General features: G+C 38.2%; 1 long non-coding RNA gene across 1 annotated transcript; it reads right to left on the bottom strand.

Annotated features, from left to right (window-relative positions):
- Window positions 1–599: 599 nt before the first annotated feature.
- LOC131894400 (uncharacterized) lies at window positions 600–2,228 on the bottom strand. Its single transcript, XR_009374908.1, has 3 exons — window positions 2,144–2,228; window positions 1,246–1,389; window positions 600–700 (listed from the first exon to the last, which is right to left on the bottom strand). It is a non-coding gene; the product is annotated as an uncharacterized LOC131894400 (long non-coding RNA).
- Between the last annotated feature and the right edge of the window lie 9,072 nt (window positions 2,229–11,300).

Here is an 11,300-nt window from a genome sequence, read left to right as displayed (position 1 = left end):
AAGAACCCTAGTGAATCAGACACAGTGCTACATGCTTATAACCCCAGCTACTTGGGAAGTTGACATAGGAATATTTCAAGTTCAAGGACAGCTTAAGCAACACAGCCAAAGCTCTATCTCAAAGTACTGCTCCAGTAGAAACAAAAAGGTTGATTTAAGAAGCACTTCAGAAAGCCAATATTTTTGTTTGCACTGTAGAAAAATATTCCAAACAGATATAAAAAATCTGTTCTCCAGAAAGATGGACATGATAACCCCCATGCTTTTAAGCCTGTTAAGCCTCGCAATATCAGGCAGAGAAATTTTACTCTATCCTGCACAAATTTGTCTTTGAAAAATTTTTACAAAACTGATAAAAGATATAATTGTGTCCTAAAAAAAAAAAAAAAAAAAATCCGTCTCCATGGAGTAGACAAATGCCAGGGTATCCTAGATTCCTTTGACTCGTTATGAAGTGATTCTGCCAATAAGTTATCTCCATGTGTATGTCTGATAGCTTTGAAGCTCGAGTTTTTTCTAGTTTGCTTACTCACTCTATATTAGTAACTCCTCTCTGTTGTTAGGATAAAACACCATAGCCAAAAGCAACTTACAGAAGACAGGTTTGTTGGTCTTACATTTCCAGAGGGAGAGTTCAGAATGACAGAGGGGTCATTGTAGCAGGTGACTAGAGTAAGAAGCTGAGAGGTCACATCTTCAGCTGCGAACACAGAGCAGAGAGTGGAACTGGATGTGGTCAAGACTGTAAACTCTCAAGCCTGCCCTCCAGTGACATACTTCCTCTGGCAGGGCTTCACCTCTCCAAACAACACCACTAACAGGAAATCAAGTACTCAAACCCATGAGCCTATGGTCAACAGTCCTCAGTCAAGCCTCCACAATTACCTTACAAGAAAAATTATTAACTATAAATACCTCTTAAGTTTCAAGATATATTAATTGAATATGAAAATGGACACAAATTAACAACTTATGGGTTTGTGTTCAGAATTCCAGAAAGGAGGGATAAAATAACAGAAAGCCCAGTGTGCTAGATAGAGATCCATAGACCCAGTTCCTTGGCCAGAATGTCCATGGCTTCTGAGATGAGGGGAAATAAAGAACCTCCCCATCATACATGTCACCAGATGGTTAAACGAGAAACTAGAAGATGCCACATTAAGCTAGTGCTCTTTGCTTTAAGCTTGCTACCACATGGCTCCTAGGACTCTGCAATTCATCCATTGAATAGAAAACCATACTTACGATGTAGAAAATGGTGCTGCCAAAGGGACAGTGGACCCAGCCCTTCTCTGCTGATTGACTTTATTATCCTCTCTTCATCCCACGCATCAGATTCATTGGAAGAATTGGAGACTTAGAGGAGAAGTGTGTTCATGCTCTCCTTTCCTGCAACAAAGAGCGATGCATTCTCTGGTATCATTTCTCATGCTTAAAAATTTATGTTCAGACATGGGGGTGCTAGGTAAAGAAGTATAAGCCACTGATTTCAATGATAGACCACACCTGTTAACATGGCCTTCACCCAGTCACCTCGGGGACAGACCATGGACTTGACACCACAATTTATGCACACGTTAGCGTGTGTGGTTTAGCCATCCTAAATCACAAACATTTTGCAAGTGGTACTTGTGGATTCAACGGACTTGAACTCCCAAGCTACCTTAGAGACAAGATGGATAGTTTGGTTTGTTATGATTGTTATAAATAAAGGGATTGGCTGGGTCTAGGCAGGTGGGCAGGACCTGCGCTGCCTCACCTGCTTCATTGAATCAGTCAGAGGCTGGAAGCAAGGTAGGTATAGGTCTGGATAAGAACTATGATTTCGCCATCATTTCTACTTCAGCAGCCAGTTCCAAAACTTTTATTCACAAGTAGAGAAGGCATTTCATTTATCATATGAAATATCAGTCTTTACCTCGAAGCAGATTAGACATTTTCCTGAGAGCTGCAGAATAGTGCCCCCAGGGGACCCAACTTCTGAGATCTATTGTGAAGCTTCATATTCTGTCTTTTCATAGGTTATCATCTTCAAAACACACCTGAGAGCTGGGGAGATGTCTTACTGAGTAAGAGCATTTGCCTTGCACCTGAGTTTGGATCCCCAAAACTGATATAAAAAGCCAGACCTAGCCACACATACCTGCACCCCAGCACCCTGGAGGATGGAGACAAGAAAGTCATATGGGTTTTCTGGCCACCAACATAGTTCCAAGTTTAGTGAGTTCCTGTCTCAAAAGAATAATGTTGAGAGTGACACAGCTGGACCCTCAACCTCCTCCTCCACCTAACTTATGTATACAAAACACACCCACCGATACACACAATTGTGCTTTCACCACACACACACACACACACACACACACACACACACACACACAAATAAAAGTAAATAAAATAAAATAAATCACTTCTCATGGCTCATTCCAAACAAGGAACTGCCTGACCAAAAGCAACACAATCTTGTTTTTGCACATATAACTGCAATTAGTCTCTATGTTATTGTTAAATTTTTAATAATATTATTAGTCTTGTTATGACTTGAAATTCTCAGACATAGCTTTCTGGTAAATATAATTCTGGGTTCATTATATCTTATGTGAACAGACTCTTCAAACACTAAAATAAAGTTATATCAAGTAGTGGCTAACTTGACTCTTGACAGTGATGTGAATAATCAAAATTTCATTTCACCCTACATCTTAATCCATGTAAGTAAATTAAAGCAACATTTTACTGGCAATTAGTGCACCAGTTCTACATATCATTAGGTTTGTTTTCATGCCTTTCTATATTTTCTTACCTTTCTACAGATCAATAAAGTTTGATGTTAAAATTGCAACAATTTTATGGAAGTACAGGTATTTAATAGTATGGAATATTTATAATTATTCAAAAATTCCAGTTGGCACCATGGTTCATTTCTATAGATCAAAAGTACTCACATAGCAAGTCCAGTGAGATGTTTTCAGGTGACAAACAATAAGGAACTTCAGTTCACTATTTACAGCAAGAAAAACAATTATTGAACAATTGAAGGTTTTCCTGACATGTCCACAGTCCCCACAGTAACCCTGGGAAGCAAGGTCCTTGAATATCCACACTTTCTCCAAGTCCTTCCATTACCCTCAGGGAAAGCAGTAAGTGTAAGACACAGCACTTCATTGAAAAATGGTTTGATTCCCATCTGTTACCCTTTCTTTTTCTTCTTGATAAAGTTAACCATCAATATCGCCTCACCGCCAACTGAAAGACCTTTCAAAAACCCCATCACTCACAACAGAAGTTGCTGCTTCTGTCCCTCAGGATGCCGCTTGGCAACCATGACTAAAATTTGAACTGAATTGGTCACGGGTTTCACATTTTCCCAAATTGACTTTGTCTTCTGGCATCACATAGACACAACCTTAATCTAAATGTTATTGGCAACTAAACATACAATTACTGAGTTAGCTGTACAGGAAATCAAAATCTTGACATTTTGATGGAAACCCATCATATGCTTTGAAAAGAGAAATAACTAACATTTAGCAAGTACGTAGTAAACGGGTGGTGGTAATATATTCACTTTTAAAAGGAAGAAGTTGAGACATGAAGAAAGCAAGTAACTTCTAATAACTACAGAAGCAAAGAACTGATCAGAAGCAATTTGGTCTAAAGCTGGCACGCTTGACCCCTGAGCTAATATGAAATGGTTCTGTGTCCATTTTTAACCATATTTCATATGATTACAAATATTGTCAGTCTAGACAATGGAAAGAGTGAGGCCATGGTTTGTGATATCACACAGACTTGGGTCTTCCTCCTTGGTCTGCCATTGACTACCTCATATCCTTACACAAATTTTCTTGTTAAGCAAATCACTTTGCCTCGGTTTGATCTAATAACTAACTCATACTATTTGTGTAAGAATTAACTTAGTAATAAGCACAACGTGCTCCGCCAATGTAACCGTGTCTTATACGTGGCACTGTAATTGCACACTCTCTAATGCAAGCCTTACCCTCTACCATAGGGAAGCATCTGGAATGTTTACAATGAGAAATCCATAAAGAGGAAAGCACACTCCTTAGTTTCCAAGAAGCATCCAAGCCAAGATTTAGCCGTGGATGGAAGGTTTTGTTGATCTCTAGTGAGCAGTACTTTCTCCTACTTTTTTATTATTGGGGTACAGGAAATGCCCTATTGGCATGTTTTTAAACTCCCTTTTTGTTGCCAAAAGGCAGAAATTCAAACAACACACAGCTTGTAATCCATGCCTCAAGAGATCTGTGAACAAAATGAAGAAACAAAGAGCTGCTGAGGGCTGTACTGGACCAGCTCAATACAAAGCGACTTTGGGGGAAATGGAAGAAAAAAAGCAGGGAGTCATTTCTTCCATAAGAATAGCCAATGTGTATTATTCCAGTGAAAGTCCTAAGATGTACACCGCAGAGAGAGAACCTTAAAAAAAAAGAAAGAAAAGAAAAAACAGCAAATTGCTTTAAGGGAGAAAAAAATCAACTCCTGGAGGTAAAAGATGCTTTTGTTCAGTTTTGTGCCCGCAGAGCAGAGATGGAGGCTGAGAAGGAACATGTAGTACAAGGTTCAGTGTCACAGGCAAGGAGTTTGATTCACATTTGCTAGATGATCAACAGAAGGCCATCAGAAGAATTTTCTATACAACAACCAAAACTTCTGTTCAAGAAAGACAACTGTTTGCTTTGATTCACTCTACTGTACCAACCAGCCACACTCAAAAGACAGGAGCTTCGCTTAAACATTTTTAATCTCCGCCTCAGTCTCTTTGGTGCTGGGACTACAAGCAGGACTCACCATGCCTGATTTAGATCAATATATTTCAAAAGCCTAACATGTAATAAAGAAGTAATACTATTGTGGCTTTTAGAACTAATAAACTTAGAAATTTGGAGTTGAAAATGTCTTTTAAACTCCAGAAGCCAAAAGAAATTATGTTCCCTAAAAATTCTGTAGCATCGTTAACCATCCTAAAGTTGGTGGTTTGGGGGCGTTAATGTTATGTCAACTTGGCTAGGACCCAGATATTTAAATCAGACACCAGTTTTAAGATCCAGTGAAGGTAATAAGGGAGGAGTCTAATATTTAAATCAGTGAAGGTATTAAGGGAGGGGTCTAATATTTAAATCAGTGGATGTCTATCACGCAGATGACTCTCCAAAATATTCACTAGCCTCAGGCAGACAGTTGAAGACCCTTAAGGGCAAAGAACATTGAGATTCCCTAAGGAAAAGGCAGCTCTTCCCCCAAGGTTGGCTGGCTGTAGCCTTCACATGCACCAGCAGCTCTTTCCTGGGTCTCCAGCTAGCAGCCAGTTCCTCAGGTTTCAAACTGGTCAACCACGACAGTCTTGTGAGCCAATCCCTTAAGAACACTCCACCCTCCGTCTTCCATTCATATATTTAATCTTCCATAATACCCCATATATTTTCTGTGGGCTCTCTTTTTCCCCTCGAGGGAACCCTGACGCATACAGTGCCTCATACAACAAATTTTATTTAACTCAAAATTTTGTAGGTTGGCCATTAGAGCTGACTTCATCAGGGTAGTTCTTTCTGGGCCAGGCTTAGTTGATCTGGGATATCTGTCTAGTGCGTTTGCAGTTAAATGCCATCTTCTCATTGGAAAATTTCAAGATTTGTAGGCGTATAAAAGAATTTCTAGTTTCTCACTAAATACAGTTGTTTTCACAAGTGTGTGTGTTTATGTGTATGTGTGTGTATGCATGTGTGTATGTGTATTAAAATATTTTTGACTTAATAACTTTTTTAGTTAAATTAATAGTATTTTTAATTTTCCTTTTTTTGTTGGCGCTGTTTTCTGGTTTGTTTGTTTTTTGAAACAGGGCCTCATTCTGTAATCCAGTCTAGCCTGGAACTCGCTATGTAACTCAGGCAAGCCTCGAACTGTAGAAAATCCTCTGCCTCAGCCTTCCAAATTCAGGCCTTATAGGCAAAAGACACAATACTTGACTTTATTTCTTTTAATTTCCAAGTTTACTTATTAATACAGTAAATACAGGTCAATATAACCAGCACAAACAAGTGCCCTTAAGACGATTATTTTTAACTGCAAAAAACAAAACATGTGTGAATTCCTGCTTTAAAAAAAAATCAATATGTAGAAACAGATAGTTTACTATTGTGGCATTGACCTTTAAGACATTCATCTAACTACAGGAACAGACCTGCTTTTAGTTGTCAGTTAAAGTCACTGTGTCTTTTTAAAGCGTCAACTACATCTGCTATTTGCCTTAAAAAAAAAATGAGCCTTAATGTGTTGTCACAAGTCAGGACGCAGAAAGCCTTGAGTACTTAGCTAGTGTTCTGACTTTCCTCTGGAAGAAAAAAGTGTCAAAAATTGTAAGTGGAAAATTACTGTTGCTTTAGAAAGAGTCTGAGTAGGGCTCCATCTATGATGGAAAGAAACAAGCAGGCTGAAGCCAGATCCATTGCTTCCTTTTAGCAGCAATTAGAGAGAAAAGGTCAAGCCCTTCTTGGCTAAAGAAGTGTGCAGAAAGAAAGCAAGGCATGTGATCCTCATGACGGGGTGACTGCAGGAATATGCAAAATGAGTGTCATGGCCTCCCTCCAGACTAGAGCCTGACACTTTCCTCAACCAGGTTCCTGAGTTACAATATTGATGGCATGCTATCATAGAAAATGATGGCCTGCTTGATTGCTGATACTGATATTATTCCTAGCATATTTACAATTTTTTTAACACAAGGAAAAAAGAATTACTGAAGAATTTCATACGGCTACTAAAGAGTCCCCAAAAAAATTGGTTACTCTGTTTTCTTTCCTGTTCTCATTGCAGAGCTCTGAAAGTGTTGAATTCTGGGTTAAACAGACAGAGGACAGAAACAGAATGATGTTGCTCTCCCAACAAAGAAGATAAAATATTCTCCTAAAAACACCCTTCAAATATGCCCTTCTCAAACCAGCAGTTCTCAACCTGTGGGTCATGACCCCTTTGGCGAACCTCTATCTCCAAAAATATTTATATTACAATTCATAACAGTAGCAAAATTACAATCATGAAGTAGCACCAAAAGTAATTTATGGTCGGGGGTCACCACAACATGAGGAGCTGTATTAAAGGGTAGCATTAGGAAGGTGGAGAACCACCGGTCTAAAACAGATGCACTCATGTTGGAGACCTTGGCTCATTAGGTGCTTGTTTCTAAAATTCATTGCTGTGGAAGAAAACCAAATAGATGGTGGTAGAAAGAGTGGGAAGACACATCAGTATTTGGCAGCCTTTCCGTGTTCAAATCCCATGAAGATGATGGAATAAGAATGGAAAGTTACCAGACTATGTTGGCTACCGCATCATACTTTTATTAGTCTTTTCACTTAAGAAACTAACTGGCGCCGGGCGTTGGTGGCGTACGCCTTTAATCCCAGCACTCGGGAGGCAGAGCCAGGCGGATCTCTGTGAGTTCGAGGCCAGCCTGGGCTACAGAGTGAGCTCCAGGAAAGGCGCAAAGCTACACAGAGAAACCCTGTCTCGGAAAAAAAAAAAAAAAAAAAAAAAAAAAAAAAAAAAAAAAAAAAAACCACTAACTGGCAAATTGACACACCCAGGAGTACAGCAAAGAGGGTGAGTATTGGATCAGGGGCTCTTCAAAATCTTCATCCTGGCTGTTATCATTCAAGAGTGAACTTGATCCATTTCTACAAAAATGCCAGAGGTTCCACCATCACTATTTGCCACATGAGGCTCTCATCTCCCTGATGATCTCTTCTATCTCTGATTTCCTGGGGTCACTGAAATCTTACTTTGTTTTGTATAACAGTGGCTGTCCTTTTGCTCTAGGAGGAAATAGTTGTCTGTTCATATTTTGTTTATCAGCCAGCAGTTTTGTGTTCTAATTTCCAAGTCAGAGGTAAATAAATCACTCTGTATGAAATGAGAGAAAAACACAGAAAGAAAGAAATCAAGATAAGGAAGGTTCTACCTCACCTGTCAATTAACTCTTTAGAAACTGTGTCACACAAACCTAAAAGTCAACAAAATGATGCGGGTTTTCTTTTAAAAGGAGCTCTCTAAAACCTAAACATGGGGCCACAGCGCTACCTTCAACATTTATCAAGAGCTCAATTATCCTTGGATTCCTTGGCTCCTGCACAGAACAGAAAATAGATAGCTGAAAGAGATGTTAGTAATAAGCACTAGCAAATAGAAAAATGACTATAAACATGGACCTTGAGAGCTGTAAGCCCTTTTCTCCACATCCAGACATGGTTTTCCTCCACACTGTCTTCAGAAGCAAGACCATCTACTGCAGTGGGAGATCTACAGAGAAAAAGGAGGGAGGAGTCTGAGAGAATGAGTCCATCTCTCTTTACGTGAGTCTTTATGCATTCCTTAGCAAGAGAGAAAAACGGCACATCAGAAAAGTCAGCTCCATTATACTCCTCACTGGGTCCCAGAAGCAAGAACCAGGCTACTGGGTTACTTTCCTTCCACATCTGTTCAAACAGCTGCGCTTCTTGCCAATGTCTTTGTTTCTGAGGTAAGTAATGAGGGTAAGTGTATTCCTTTTGTCCTCCCGGGAGGTCCACCTGGGCAGATCTCAGCAGCTTTCCATTGGCTGCCTCTGTGAATGTGGTGAAAAGTGTGCTAGCATCTTTTTTTTTTAATTTTTTTCAAGTGCTTGAAGAATTTGTAATATGATAAAACTACAATGCATGAAATTTACAAAGACTTAATACACACATTGATCAACATTTTCAAAAGATGCTAATGATTCCTTTTCAGATAATTTTACCTTCCTCCCTCCATTCCCTTCTGTACTGACCTCTCTCTTCCCTAATTAAAGCTTTCCCCTGTTTTCCCCCATTTCCCCCTTCAGATCACTTGTACCCTTCTGTTATGTCTGTATAATGCTACTTGTGTGTGGATGATTTCAGTGGGTTTCCAGTTGGGCCCTATGTGTTCTCAATCATCGGTAGCACCTAGTTCCTAACTCCAAATCTTTAGATGTGTGTATATGGCCTGGAGTAACAGCGATAACCAGGGAGGTAAAAAGGGAGCAGTGTGAGTGAAAGAGCCATGGAGGAGGGAATAGAAGGCTAGCATCTTTCAGCCACACCCATAAGTTTGAATATGAATAAACTAGGAAACTCAAGTTGGGTAATCATATAATGTGTACACAAATATTTCTCTTTTGTCATTGATTTCTGTGAGATCTGCAGATAAAGAAATGAGAGTTGGGGACTGTTGGGGGTTTAATTTTTACCCCTCACCCTGGATACATACTTTGACATCCCAACCCTCAGTTTCTGGAAATGAAGTTTTAAAAAGATGCTCAAGTTCAAACAAGGCCATTAGGATGGGCTGTAATACCAAATAACTCTGTCTTTGTGAGAAGAAAGATGCAGACACAAAGATACACACACGGGGAGCACAATATGAAGACAGATGATTTAAAAGAGCTATCTAAAAGCCAATCAGACCAGATATTTCCAGGAAACTAACCAGAAGCTAGGAAAGGGCAAGGAATTATTTCTCTAAGTTTCAGAAGAAACAGGACCAAACATGCACATGGTGTGGTGCACATATATACATTCAGGCAAACACACATACACATAAAATAAACTTAAAACTGTGAGCCTTTCCCATATTCTATGTTCTTCTCCTCATATATTTCTTCTTTCAGTATGGCCCAATAAGAGTGCTCACAAAAATATTCACAAGAATTATTTTATAAATATTAAATTATATTTGACGTCCTTCATTTAAAGGGGTAGAAACGTTGTGTGGTAGAAATATTTTTTTATGTATTTTTTATGTTCTCTTTATTTCTGAATCCAGGAGGTAGTCAGTATGCTTTATAATGCTTTCCATCCCAACTAGTTACAATTTTTAAATGTTAATGGTGTTTAAAGGTAACTTTCATTTACCTGAAAAAAAAAACATTTATATGAAATACCAAGTCACCACTATTATTGGGTAAATGAAACATTCACACATTATAAGAGGAGAGGCTTTTATTTGGATTTGGGCAGTTTGAATAGTACAATATAACACTCTACTTTTCACACTATTCAGGCTGTTCTATACAGGAAAAAAAAAATGGTAGAATTTTGAAAACTTTATTATATCCTATACCCTATTAATTGTGCCATTTAGCATCAACATACTTATATACAATACATGAAATTTTATGAATATTTTAATAAAATACATAAAGATTTCAAAATTTAGTACAAGAAAAATAACAGGGGGAATTGTATGTCTGGCTTAGGCTTTCAAGTGAGAGTATGCACACATGAAGACATTTGGACACATTTGGAGAATTATAGAAGCAGGAGTTGTGTTACAGATCCCTCAGAAACCATTAGGACAGGCCCAGAAAATTTTGACTTCATGCTGAATTATAACTTTTCACATCAATATTCTATTAATAAGAGTTCTTAACTTAGAGGTAACAAAACTTAATTCTAACACTTACCTCAATGGAAAGCATCTCTACCCATTGATCTTTTAGTTGTTATCATGAAAGCTAACTTCATAACTTCCATCTTGACCCTAGCATGGCTCTCACCACATGAATATTCCTGTGGGAATGTTCTCAAAATACAGAGTCCAAATATATGGTTAGAATTAAGCCAGAATTTAATCCTATAAATTGTACTAAATTCTAGTGCATATTATTGGTTTGTTATGGATGTTATATTCAGATTCTATCCATCTGGTTTGTTTAATTCACTAGTCTGTGTGTGATTGGAATATTATTCTAAGAGGAAGCACTTAAATTAAATAAATACTAGACTCACAATAAATAATCCAAACAAATTATAACATAAGTTTATATTTGGTTCTGTCTTCTGAAACTTTATTAATAACACTTTGCTACAAGGAACTAGTCATAACTCCCATTTCTGCATGTGTGATTATCAGAGTAAGCAAAATAAGTATAAGGGGAATATTGGATATGTTTTTAAATATTATAAAAACATGTTGATGAGATGGTTTTAAAAAAATGGCAGAAAAAGCAAACAATAACAAGAATTTTAAATCTAAGTTAAACCAGAAAGCTGCATCAGAAAAGAAAACACTGAAATCAGTTTGTCACCATTGAGCATCTGCCAAACCCACTGGATTTCTATTACAATCTTTACAACACAAAGGGTACACAGGGAGAAATGAAGACCAAGGCCATTTGAGAAGACCCTTAATCTTCCAAGTGGGACACCATGAAGGTTCAGGCAAAGATTAAGCTTTTATTTTTTTTTAAGCACCCACCTTTGGTATATTAGCATGTAACAGAA

The sequence above is a fragment of the Peromyscus eremicus genome, chromosome 17 (assembly GCF_949786415.1).
Source record: "Peromyscus eremicus chromosome 17, PerEre_H2_v1, whole genome shotgun sequence".
Classification (NCBI taxonomy): Eukaryota; Metazoa; Chordata; class Mammalia; order Rodentia; family Cricetidae; genus Peromyscus; species Peromyscus eremicus.
Note: the sequence above shows the minus strand (reverse complement) of the source record. Positions and strands in the feature narration are given on the sequence as shown.